Raw genomic sequence first — 14,580 nt, 5'->3', positions numbered from 1 at the left:
AAAAGAACTCAAAAATAATGAGGTCATTCCGAGTTCGGATGAAGAAGTTCTGGCCAAAACAGTTTTCATTTAATACCGAAGACAGTGAAGCCCGCGAACTGGGTTTGCGAACCGAGTTCGTAGACGTATTTCCGAAAATTTCTGCTGGAATTTGAAGTTTGCGGACTGGGTACGCGAACTTATCAAATGGTAAACGTGTATTCACACCTTGGAAGGCCTAAGGGCACGTTTGGGAACGTTAATTCGTTACTTTGGGTCGGGTTCTTGAACCGAACCCAATACGTGAACGCCAAGCAATGTAAAACATATAAAAAGGTATTAGGTTATGTGAAATCATATCATATCTTTAGGTCACGAAATTGTTAGGTTTTGGAGAGAAGAAACATCATACGGAGCGACTATCAATCGTAATGTTATCTCTTTACTTTTCTTATATGTATATCATGGATGTTTCTACATCCATGAGTTTCTAAACACCTATTGATTGAGGATGAATTCTAAGTTATAAACTTGATTTGATTTAATATATGAATCTATTTTGATTTCTTCATATCATTATCGTTTGTGTTTACTATTAAAATACTTATGGTTGATTGATAGATTGTTTAGGTGTCCAACTAAATATATTTGTTAGTCTAATTTATTTCTAGTAAGGGTTAGGATATCCGTAATTGTTGAATAATTCCTTACACAAGTAGAGAACGCGAGACCTTGCAGAGGGATTCTGTAAAGCAATCGTGTGCAGACACAACCCTAGCAAGTAGACCGAGCGTACTGAGTCTAACTACTAGGATCAAACCTAAATTCACAAAACCTAAAGAATTCGGTTGAGTTACACCTTGTAAGTGTACCTCATGGAGGCTCAGTTGAATATAATCTGGTAACTAAGCGTACCTGTTATCCAGTTATTTAAGGAATTTTGGGAATAGCTAAGCGTACCTGTTATTCTACGGTTGGTGATAATTTATGATTAATGACGAATAGATAAATATATTAATTCATTGACGGTTTATATATGAAGAAGGATTCCTCGAACATATCTCTCTCTATTGATTACAATACAATTTTATTTGCTTTGATTATTTATTTTGTTTACAATCTAAAACAAAATCCCTCCTTTGTGACGCTTTGACAACTAAAACTCACTGCTCTTCGTGGGAACGATCCTTACTTCCATTATATTACCAGTTAATTGTGTGAAAATAAGATTATTAATTTGATTGATCTACGACACCCATCAATAGAAGAAAAACAAACAAGCCCTTGTTTTGCACTCATGCGGTTCATGTACGTTGAACTTGTAACCATTATGTGTTAGAACCATGTTAAAACCGTGTTCTCAAACGTACAATAGCCGATTCAGGTTCTAGTCCATCTACACATAAAAAGAGAAAGAACTCTTCTTGTTCTTTTCACCCTTCTTCTCAACAGTTCATATACGAAAGAGAAAAACCAAAGGTTCTCAAACTTTCTTCACCTCTCTCTCGTTTCTTAACATTTTTGTGTTTGATTTAAACCATTGAAATCAGGAGAAGCTTTCTTGCTTTGGGTCAAGGACCATTTTCATTATACTTTTCATTTTGGAACTCCACCATTTACGTCAGTTCGTGTACCAAGTAAGTATTCCATATTATTTTGAGTTTTCCTTGTTAACAATGGCATCTAGGAAGAGGTTAAGTCGTGGTGAAAGTTCAGGTGCTCAAGTTAGTGGTGATACTTATTATGATTCCAGTTTGCGAACTAGTTTTGTTAGCAAAGAGGCTCTCGACCAATATTTGGAATATACTAAGAAATTGCCTATTATGGAAAGATTCTATGATCTTTCAAAAATTAGTGTAGAACATCTCTCTAGGTTTTTTAGAGGTTTTGTATGGGGAATAATTCATCAACCTATGGGAACTACTCATGTTGAAATAACTGCCCAGTTTTATGCAAATTTACATGAACCAGACTTTGTGAACTGCACGTTCAAGACCATTGTAGGGAATGAAATCTTTTTGGTAAATAGTCAAGTTATTTCCGAGCTCTTAAACTTGACCCAGTTGGTAACTTCCAATTCCCACCTCCTGAGCATGAAAGGTTGTCTCCTAACGTGTTGTCAAATCGTCTTCTTAATAAAGATTTTTCCTAGAAAGATGGCAAGATTGATGTTCATGGTGCTGAGTTGTTTCTTAAAGTTGCTGGAAAACTGGTTCAAGGAAACATGATGCCGAGCACAATTGACAAAATGTTATGGACCAGGTCTCTTGTTGAATTGGTTTGTTACATTGTTGAAGGGAGAGACATTGATTTCTGTAGTCTTATCATTCGTAAGATGATAAGTGTAAAACATACTTCTAAGAAGACTCATGGCTTTTCTTGTCTCATTTCAAGGATTTGCAGTCACTTCGACATCGTTGCTTTTTGGAACTGATCTTGGAGGGCCAAAAGTCTTAACCATGGCAAGCATCGAAAAGATGAAGAAAACTTTAACTAGAACCTCAGCAAGAACTTCAACAGTCTCAAATACTGATATTATCCATCTTCGACAAGATGTTGATTACTTGAAAGAGCACTTGGATTATGCTTTTGAAAGTCATCCTGATCTGATTGAGAAGTTTGTTGAAATTCCTAGAGACTGTTATGAGAGTTTGAATTAAATTCTTTTCTTATGTTTTGTTTGTTATAACTCTGTTTATGATATTTTCAGTTGAACTTTCTTATGTCGAACTTATTAAAACTGTTATTTTTAATGGTTGTAATAACTTTAATGGTATTTTAGCCTTGAATAATATTATCCTTCAATTAAATTGCTAAATGTGTTAAATCCGTAAGAAGTTTAGCTGAATATATGATAAAAGTTAAGTATGTTATGTCTTTATGCAAATATTGATAAAAGATGGAATGAACTTTTGAATCTTCCGCAATATTGATCTTTCCCTGATTCACTTCTATGTGAAAATACTGTATGGCTCCGTAAGTTTTCTTATGTTGAGCGTTTCTGATTAAAATAATTATTAAGGTTCTCTTGTGGTTAATTTATTTGAGATTACTGGACACAAATTCATGTTCCATGTGATTTGTTAATGTCCAAATAAATCCTTCTTTTCTTGTTAAAAAGTAAGGTCGCTTTTGTTGTTCTTTTAGGAATGACATTTTATGCGGGAGAGTTCTTAATTGAACTTGTGCTTAATTGCCAAATCTTTGTGGGGAGTGCAGTTGTGGAATATTGTAGGAGTTATCTTGTATCTTTATAAACTCCTTGATGAATACACTGTTAGAGCAATGCTCGGTCGAACTCGCAAGTGTTGTTATCTCAAGCTTGTTTGTCAAGTTTAGGTGATCAAAACTATAAGTATTGATTTCTAGTTTATTTATAGCTATGTCCCGGACTAGGATAAAATGTTTAGTTGTGATGTAGACTTCACGGCGTTCATCGATTGAAGACAAAGATCTACTGAGGAGATCTTGGATGAACTTCATCAACGAAAGGTATGTGGAAACTAAAACTTATCTATCACTCAGAAGTCTATTCTATTATATCTCCTATTGAGATTAAGTCCTACAGCTATATATACTTTACATTATACACATTTGATATTTCGAGCTGAGTCTAACTCACTTATATCTTTCTCGAAATATGTGTTGGAAAGTTTTTTGCTTTAGCTACATTCATCATTATTCTTGGCGAGTTTAGTTGGAAACGATTTATTTGTTGGAAACTAAACAATGAGTCAAAAGATAATCATGTGAAAATCGTACTGAAACATCTTAGTGATTTGTGTGAGACAGTAATTTGATGAAGACTCAGAATGTTTCGTATTGATCATTCGATCACTTGAAAATTACTTATAAGCTAATAGTTTGTGTGAGACAGATATTGTCATCTTCTAAGGATGTTTCAATGATTGAAATGGGAGTTTAGAAAAATTAACCATTGTCTGGATATAGCACAGCGTGCATACCAGTATGCAAACTGTTGTAGTGTGATTCAGGTCTAGGAACCAAGTATGCATACCGGTATGCGAATGGTTTTCACTGTCAATGTCCGGGAACCAAGTATACATACCCGTTTGCGAACGGTTTCGCCTGAGTTCAGTCCGGAAAGATAATATGCGTAACGTTTGCGAACTGTCGTACATGACTAATGTCCGGAACTTAAGTTTGCGTATCAGTTTGAAAATTAAGTTGGTTTAAGTTATAATATCGGTTAAGTATGATTTCATACTCATGAAAAAATACATATATAAATTAAGGAATGTAATGTTTGCAAACGGTGGCTAAAATGTTCATGAACTGATTCTTTTGAATCAATCCGATTTTGCTTCAATTGCGTCTTGTATACTTCAATGAGAATATAAACAATTGAACAAATCTATGAGTAACACAATTAGATTCATTTGATTATCATTTGATCTAGAAGTGTTAGATGAATGAGGTTAATAGAAAAGTGTTCATAAGGCTAACTTCGGTTAATTATTGTTGAGCCAACTCAATATACATATGTATTGATAGTTTTGTCACTAAATTTGACAAAGGTGGAGATTGTTAAAGCACTACTCGGTCGAACTCGCAAGCGTTTCTATCTCAAGCTTGTTTGTCAAGTTTAGGTGATCAAAACTATAAGGCTTGATTTCTAGTCTACTTATATCTATGTTTCGGACTAGGATAGAATGTGTAGTTGTGTTGTAGACTTCACGGCGTTCATCGATTGAAGACGGATATCTACTGAGGAGATCTTGGAGAAACTTCATCAACAAAAGGTATATGGAGACTAAAACTTATCTATCACTGAGAAGTGTATTATATTCTATCTCCTATTAAGACTAATTCGTATATCTATATAGACTTTACATTATACACATTTGATATTTCGAGCTAAGTTTAACTCGCTTATATCTTTCTCGAAATATGTGTTGGAAAGATTTTTGCCTTAACTACATTCATCATTATTCTTGACGAGTTTAGTTGGAAACGATTTATTTGCTGGAAACTAAACAATGAGTCAAAAGATGATCATGTGAAAACCGCCTTGTAACATCTTACATGATTTGTGTGAGGTGGTCATTTGATGTAGACTTGGAATGTTTCGTATTGATCATTCGATCACTTGAAAATTACTTATAAGTTAATAGTTTGTGTGAGACAGTGGTAGGCATTTAAAGATGTGAGAAAATAAGACAATGAAGCAGCCTACTTGTTAAACCGCAAGTGCACGGTGTCGGTTGTAGTTTGTGCAAGAACGGGTCGAATCCACAGGGACTTGTGTGTGTAGTTGAAGTTTCCTAAGCTAAGCAGTGACAGTAAGTGACAGAGGCAGTGAGCCACAGATGCAAAGATTGACAGTGGCAAAGAATCAAAGGCAATGAGCCTAAGGCAGTGAGAAATAAAGAACCAAGGAAGTAATGGCAGTGAAGCACTAGAACAAAGAAATAAAGAATTAGGGATTGAATCCACCACTAACTTAAGTTAAGTCATCCTAGTTCCATTATGTTCTTGTCCCTGGTGTAGATATCAGTGAGCTTCTAGGCTTGCTGACTATCTAGATGGCAGTGAAGGTTCAAGCTTGCTGCTCATCAAAGGGTTGTTTCAGGAGGATGGTTTAGTATCACTAAGATAATTATCTAATCCTAGTATTAGCTGTCCTCTCACAAAACAAACTAACCGCAGATCAATCACTTAGATGAGTAAGCAATCCTGAAGGATAATTTCAATCCTAGCATTCTTAGCACAACAAGACTATATCAAAACTTGAACTGAACTTAACAATGAATTAATGGTTTCATCTAACCCTAGCAATGAACTCAGAACATAATTAACATTAAAATGGAACTAAACATGAAATTGCAAATAAACTGAATTATGAAATTGAAATTGAAACAACAACATGAAATTAACCCAATTAGGGGGTTTCTCGGATGACCCAAGAACAACCTTTTGCATTCTCTACAGCTTCCCTTTTATAGCTTACAACAAAATCCCTAATTTCACAAAACCCTAAATTTGCAAACCCTAACTTTTGGGGAAAATCAAATTCGACATACCCATGTGTGAATTCTGCTCGACCCATGCTTCTTGATGTCCCTCTGATGCTCTTCCTGCTCTTGTTGCGCTGTTGGCCTAGCCCTAGACTTCTGTGAACCCTAGCTTCTCTCACTGTCGAGTTTGTAGCATCAGGACTTGATGCTACAGACGAGAAAGGAAGAGACAAGGGTGGTGATGGAATACTAAGTTTGTCGGGGGAAGGTGGTAGTGGTGGTGTTCGAGGTGGAGATGGAAGAGATGGTGGTGATGGAGATGGCAGAGTTTTCTCTGCAGACGGAGTGGAGGAGAAGAACTCGATGTTTGGGAAGAAGGGTGTGTTTGGTTTAGGTCGATGGGTTCGATGGCTAAGGTGTGAGGCGGGTGTATCAAAGGTTGATACTCAGCAAAGCGAAAGTGTAGGATGAAAAGGTGATGGAATGATCCAACGACGCGATAGAAGCGACCGTTGGATGATGAGATACAACAAAACTGACGGCTTCACTATAGTGTTTGACAGGAGCTTCGGATTTTGATGCACAATGATGAGGCGACCGTTGGATGACAAGATGGATCCAATCTGACGGCTCTCATGGAAATGGGTATGGATAATGGAAATGGATTTGGGTAAGGGTTTTGGGCCTTGGGTATGCCAAGCCCATATCTTCTTTAAGAACAATTCTTCCTCTTCAAGCCCATTTCTAGTTGATCCGGCTCTTGCAAACATCATCCTTCGCTTCCTCCTAGCGAGAGTCTTTGCCGTTCCTTTGCTCTTTTCGCTTTGTGAGATAACCAGGCTTTATTTAGTACCTAAAAATGCAAAATTAATTAAGAAAAATATTTATTCTTGAAAACAATGAAAATACAGAATATGGGATAAAATGTAGAATTAATGCACAAAAGATGAGTTAAATGCCAAGAAAGATATATAGAAATATGCACTTTTTAGCACTCATCAAATACCCCCAAACCTGAATTTTACTTGTCCTCAAGTAAAACAAAGCTAAGGAAATCCTACCTATACCACTGTCGCTGGTCTCTCGAATGCATTTAGCGTATTCACTAAGCCTTTTAAACCACTAAGTGTCCCTAGTGGACGAGTTAAGTCTCGTGAAGGTTTGCTTAGAACGTACCTACAAAGTTCTAGGTCAAAATATAAGCTCAGATTCCATCAAATGTGACATGTGCAAGTCAGTTTAAGCTCACAGCAAAATGGAGATGTCAATCTAGCTATCAAAGGCACAATCCTAGCACTGATAACAAATAAAGACATGTGATAAGAGTGTAAAGTGTATCTACACATGTGTAAAGAAAGATCAGATGTTATGACTACTAATCACCAAGAGATAGTTTCTCAGGCTAAGAACCAAGGTCGAAATCTAGCTAGCTGTCCGGACTTTACGAGAATTGTGAATGAGTTGGAGGTATTTCACAATTACTCGCGTTGTACATCAATGGCATACACCCTTCCTTGCTTATTACAATGAAACAACAAATGACTATTTACATGACTCTTATTTACAATGACTACTCTCTTTTATTTTTGGAACAAGAGAGGATGGAATTGATAAATACTTTTTTTTTTTGATTTTTTTTTTTCTGAATATATACATCATTTTTTATTTATTTTATTTTATTTTTATTTTTTTTGATAAGGAAACACTTTTGATACATATACAAAAGGAAACAAAAGATTACATGACACTTTGCAAGAGGTAGCCCTTTTTGATGCACCCAGTTAAATTCGATGATTTTTTTTCTTAATGTAACCTCCACCTTCTATCCCAACCAACCAAAGAACAAGCTAGTCAAGTTTCGTTCAGTATTCTAAAGTGATTGGCAATCGTGACTTCCTATCAAACACCTTGAAGATCGAGGCTATACATGTATTGGTAGATCGTGCGCGTGCAAATTTCTTATCACTATGTGAATTGTGCTAGAATCAGGGTGCCTAAATATCTAGACTAAGACTCCTAATAATTACATATTTGCACAAGAGTCAACATTTCAAGGTAAATGAGCTCCATTTTTATGTTTTTTTTTCAATTTTTAATTTTTTATTTTGATTTTTTTTTCATTTTTTTCAAAAAGGAAGAGTTCAATTTTTCAATTATGGCATATTATCAAAGTATCTACTTTTCACCCCCAAACCTAAACTAAACATTGTCCTCAATGTTTCAAAATATGAACAAAATTATAATACAACATATGAAGAGGATCATGTTGAGTAGAGAAAAAGGAAAGAGAATACCCGATTTCGGCGAAAGCAATATTAGAAATCCGTTATTCAAGGCAAGAATCCAACATATGTCAGCCGAGATCATATTGGATTAGCAAAATATATACAAAAGGAACAAAAGGATTTTTTTAAAATTTTTATCTACTGGATTATATACAAAAAATTCACCATATACTAACAATCTAAAGAGTTGAGGATCAAACCAAAAGACAAAGTGTAGAGGTTTCAACAGCTTCACACAAATATAACAGGAAATAAACCCAAGTGAAAATGTGAAACAAAATGAGCTACCCCCAAACCTGGATTTTTCAACGGATAAAATTTTGGGTACAAAATCTCGCAATTTTGGGGGTTCATCATGCACAAGGTCTAGCTCGAAATGAACTTTGCTAGGGACGGGAAAACATGCTAATTCCAACTGTGGCTCCTCAAAGATATTATACTTAGATGCAAAATAGTCCAAAAGGACTTGGGAAGCACACAGTTCCAAACCTAGGTTGGGCATTCTCAGAAAAATTGGTTTGACAATATCGGTACAAACCAAATCTAGGTTGGGTGGAAGGCCATCAGATTGTGACTTATGTAGGACGATAGGCACATCATTATTAATCACATCAACATCTCCTAAGTCTTCTACAAGTGTCACAACATGCTCACCATGCTTACACAAATCAGAATCATCAACATCATCAGAAGAATTATTCTCATGCATCGGCAAATCAGTGGAAACATCACAACGTGACCCAGGTAGAGAATCAGACACAACAATTATATTTTCATGCATATTAGTGTCAACAGAAGATTCTATATTACCTAAATCATTTTCATAGGACAGATGCACATGCTCAAAATCAGTATCAACATCACATGTATATGGAATACTAGAAGAAACATCATTCATGAAGTCGAGGCAGAGAAGCCTAATGTATTTGAACCCAAAGGTTCCATAACATTTTCAGTATAGACATGTTCTTCTAACATAACATCATAATCATCATCATCATCATGATAGGGATTTTGCAATCTAGGATAATTTTCAATCCTAAGGTCGGAGCTATCACAAGAATAAGACTCTAACTCATGGGGGTGACTCATACCATGTGGTGTTGTCCCTGTTTCCCTAACAGATTCCCATTGATGGTTTTTCTCTGCAATCTCAGCTAAAAATTTCCATGCATCATCCACAGTTTTATCAAGAAATTCACCATTACACATACACTCAACCATGGCTCGAGATTTAAAGTCTAGTCCTTCATAGAGGATAGCGACAAGTCTCCACGTCTCAAATCCATGGTGTGGACATTCGCTCAACAAATCATTAAGACGTTCAAAATAGTCAAAAACAGTTTCCTCATCCAATTGGACAAAACAATTGATACTTTGACGAATAGCGATGGTCCTATGATGTGGAAAGAATTTTTTAAAAAATAGATCTGTGAGTTGGTCCCAAGTGTTGATTGATTGTGGTCTCAAACTGTAAAACCATGTTTTGGCTCTTTTCTTTAGAGAAAATGTAAACAAACACAATTTCAGAGAGTCTTCGGACATATGTTCAGGTTGCATAGTCCGACAAATTTGTTCAAACTCTCTTACATGAGTATAGGGGTTCTCAGTATCGAACCCTCGAAATATAGGAAGTATTTGTATCATGCTTGCATTTATTTTAAAAGGGTTATTGGTTTGAGGTAAGACAATACATGATAATGGAATTTTTATTGTGGGATACATGTATTCATGGAGAGCACGAGGTTGGCCCATATTGAAAAGACACAAAGCCCACTATTTGGTTTTAATGGGTTTTCAAAAATTTGGTTTTTTACGGGAAACTTTTGGTTTTGATGGGAATGAAAAACATTTGGTTTTTGATGGGAAACATTTGGTTTTTATGGGATTAAAAATTTGGTTCTTATTGGGATAAGCCCACTGTTTTGGTTGTGCTTTGGTGAGGCAATGGGTTTTGGGAACTGTTGTGAAACAGAGCCCAATTTTCGGCCTAGAGTTTGGGTACACGGCCCACTAACGACTTCAGCAAGCCCATAAACTAATGAAGCCCAGCTGAGTTGGTAGGTTCAGTTAACCTTGTTTAGGTTGTTTTTGGGCTTTTGAAAGTTCATTTTTTCTAATTTAAAACTACAGGCCCAAATCAATCTAACACCACAAGCCCACAAGCAATTAAACAAACAAGCCCACAAGAAATTAATTACAAACCCAAAAGAAAAATGGAAAAAATTATTACAAGCCCACAAATTAAAAAATGGAAGCCCACATGTTGGGTTCTCTTAATGGGTTTAGGCTTACTTGCTTAAGCACAGCCCAGCTGCTCAGTTTGGTTGCAAAAGCCCAGTTGGGCTTTGGATCATCCTAAGCTTTGGCTTCAACACTCAAGGCCCAGTTGGGCTTTGGTCTTTCTTCTTTGGATTGTGTAGCCCAGTTGTGTTTTGGTCTAGCTACAGCAGCAGCAGACAACAACACCAGATCAACTCAGCAACAGCAACAGGCTTGGCCTGGCAGGAAACAGCAGCAGCACCAGGCAGCACAGGTAGGATTCAGGCAGCAGTTCTGGCACAAGCAGCAGCAATCAAGGCTCAGCAGCAGGAGCAGATCAGCAGCAATCAAGGCTCAGCAGCTTCACCAGTTCAGGGCTTGGGTTCTTTCTAGCTGCAGCTTTGGTTCAGCAAGTTTAAGCCTTAGCAGCACAGCAACAAGCCCAGCAGCTCACAGGAGTCTTGGCCTGGCACAAGCAGGAGCACCACAGCAGCACAAGAGCACCAGCACCAGAAGCAGCAGAGGCAGGCAGCAGCAACAGGAAGCAGCAGCAGCAGCAACACCTGTTGGCTCAAAAAGAGATGATAAGTCTCTTTGAAGCAAATGGGTGGAGCAAAGAAACAATGAGGGATAACAGCAATGAAATGCAAACCAAGATGCAATATGCAAGATGCTGATGCAAGTTACACTAAGATGAAATATGCTAATGCAATACAAAACAGTTAAGTTACACTAAATGCTCATGCAGGAATGCAATGCAAAGATGAATATGCAAGTTATGATGCAGGAATGTAAGCAAGAAAACAACTTCAACACAGCACCAGTCCCCGGCAACGGCGCCAAAAACTTGGTAGGCATTTAAAGATGTGAGAAAATAAGACAATGAAGCAGCCTACTTGTTAAACCGCAAGTGCACGGTGTCGGTTGTAGTTTGTGCAAGAACGGGTCGAATCCACAGGGACTTGTGTGTGTAGTTGAAGTTTCCTAAGCTAAGCAGTGACAGTAAGTGACAGTGGCAGTGAGCCACAGATGCAAAGATTGACAGTGGCAAAGAATCAAAGGCAATGAGCCTAAGGCAGTGAGAAATAAAGAACCAAGGAAGTAATGGCAGTGAAGCACTAGAACAAAGAAATAAAGAATTAGGGATTGAATCCACCACTAACTTAAGTTAAGTCATCCTAGTTCCATTATGTTCTTGTCCCTGGTGTAGATATCAGTGAGCTTCTAGGCTTGCTGACTATCTAGATGGCAGTGAAGGTTCAAGCTTGCTGCTCATCAAAGGGTTGTTTCAGGAGGATGGTTTAGTATCACTAAGATAATTATCTAATCCTAGTATTAGCTGTCCTCTCACAAAACAAACTAACCGCAGATCAATCACTTAGATGAGTAAGCAATCCTGAAGGATAATTTCAATCCTAGCATTCTTAGCACAACAAGACTATATCAAAACTTGAACTGAACTTAACAATGAATTAATGGTTTCATCTAACCCTAGCAATGAACTCAGAACATAATTAACATTAAAATGGAACTAAACATGAAATTGAAATTAACTGAATTATGAAATTGAAATTGAAACAACAACATGAAATTAACCCAATTAGGGGGTTTCTCGGATGACCCAAGAACCAGTTTTGCATTCTCTACAGCTTCCCTTTTATAGCTTACAACAAAATCCCTAATTTCACAAAACCCTAAATTTGCAAACCCTAACTTTTGGGGAAAATCAAATTCGACATACCCATGTGTGAATTCTGCTCGACCCATGCTTCTTGATGTCCCTCTGATGCTCTTCCTGCTCTTGTTGCGCTGTTGGCCTAGCCCTAGACTTCTGTGAACCCTAGCTTCTCTCACTGTCGAGTTTGTAGCATCAGGACTCGATGCTACAGACGAGAAAGGAAGAGACAAGGGTGGTGATGGAATACTGAGTTTTTCGGGGGAAGGTGGTAGTGGTGGTGTTCGAGGTGGAGATGGAAGAGATGGTGGTGATGGAGATGGCAGAGTTTTCTCTGCAGACGGAGTGGAGGAGAAGAACTCGATGTTTGGGAAGAAGGGTGTGTTTGGTTTAGGTCGATGGGTTCGATGGCTAAGGTGTGAGGCGGGTGTATCAAAGGTTGATGCTCAGCAAAGCGAAAGTGTAGGATGAAAAGGTGATGGAATGATCCAACGACGCGATAGAAGCGACCGTTGGATGATGAGATACAACAAAACTGACGGCTTCAGATGGAGTTAGGTACTATAGTGTTTGACAGGAGCTTCGGATTTTGATGCACAATGATGAGGCGACCGTTGGATGACAAGATGGATCCAATCTGACGGCTCTCATGGAAATGGGTATGGATAATGGAAATGGATTTGGGTAAGGGTTTTGGGCCTTGGGTATGCCAAGCCCATATCTTCTTTAAGAACAATTCTTCCTCTTCAAGCCCATTTCTAGTTGATCCGGCTCTTGCAAACATCATTCTTCGCTTCCTCTTAGCGAGAGTCTTTGCCGTTCCTTTGCTCTTTTCGCTCCGTGAGATAACCAGGCTTTATTTAGTACCTAAAAATGCAAAATTAATTAAGAAAAATATTTATTCTTGAAAACAATGAAAATACAGAATATGGGATAAAATGTAGAATTAATGCACAAAAGATGAGTTAAATGCCAAGAAAAATATATAGAAATATGCACTTTTTAGCACTCATCAGACAGCTATTGTCATCTTCTAAGGATGTTTCAATGATTAAAATGGGAGTTTAGAAAAATTAACCATTGTCTGGATATAGCACAGTGTGCATACCAGTATGCAAGCTTTTGTAGTGTGATTCAGGTCTGGGAACCAAGTATGCATACCGGTATGCGAATGGTTTTCACTGTCAAAGTCCGGGAACCAAGTCTACATACCCGTTTGCGAACGGTTTCACCTGAGTTCGATCCGGAAAGATAATATGCGTACCCGTTTGCGAACTGTCGTACATGACCAATGTACGGAACTTAAGTTTGCGTACCCGTTTGCAAACTTAGTTGGTTTAAGTTCTAAAATTGGTTAAGTATGATTTCATACTCATGAACAAACACATATATAAAATAAGGAGTGCAATCTTTGCAAACCGTGGCTAAATGTTCATTAACAGCAATGCTTCATACATGCTGAGTATATTCGATGCATTACTTGCATAGAATACACACGATACTTCACAAGTATTGACTTCCTAAATAACTTAATTATTTGATCTAGCAGCATGTGTCCCACGATCCACACACTCGAGACATCAATCATGTGACAAACTGGGGGATACATACTGGGGTATTTGTCTGGCGGTTTACAGCGTGCAACGCACAACACGCCATCACAAGGACGTGGAAGTTATGGACGGGTAGTGATGATGGGAGAAGTGGGCAGACTGATCGTGTAACACTAACACACGCAACTCCACTACTCCATCACTCCACTTTATCCACTTCCCATAAGAGACGTGGGTTAGGCTCAATGACTTGTATAAATAGATTCTCCTCCCTATTTTCAAACAAGACAAGACAACAGAAACCAAGTATTGATACAACCGTATCCAAACACCAGAACTGATAGCTTTCATCCTGCAAGCCAGTTCAGCTTTCTGATACAAGTCATAAACAGCCAACACCTTCACAATCTCAACACCTTCTTCGCTTCCCTCCCTAAGATCAACCCCATCTCCTTCACTTTGTGACAGAAGCAAGTCTGGAACGACCATTTCTTGGTTTAGGCCAAAATTGTATAGATTGATTTCTCGAATTACAAAGCACTCCCATGCAGTGCATTTGTTTAGGGTTTAGATTCATTCCTCATCCACACACCCCAAATTATCAAATTCGACAGGAATAGTTTCCACCCATAAACAAGATTATATTGAGAAATTGAGATATAACTCTTGGACGTATTTCCTTTATTGAGTCTGACTTTATAGTTGATTCTCTTGGAATTATATTGGAGTTAGTCCATACAGATTGCCGAACGAAATATTGGGTGTGGTTGTTAAACCCCTGCTTTTCCACTTAGAATTCAAGCTAAGATAACTTGAGAATCAAGCAAATATTTTCTCTGTTTAGATGA

The sequence above is a fragment of the Papaver somniferum genome, chromosome 3, assembly GCF_003573695.1.
Source record: "Papaver somniferum cultivar HN1 chromosome 3, ASM357369v1, whole genome shotgun sequence".
Lineage (NCBI taxonomy): Eukaryota > Viridiplantae > Streptophyta > Magnoliopsida > Ranunculales > Papaveraceae > Papaver > Papaver somniferum.
This window is presented reverse-complemented; position numbering follows the sequence as displayed.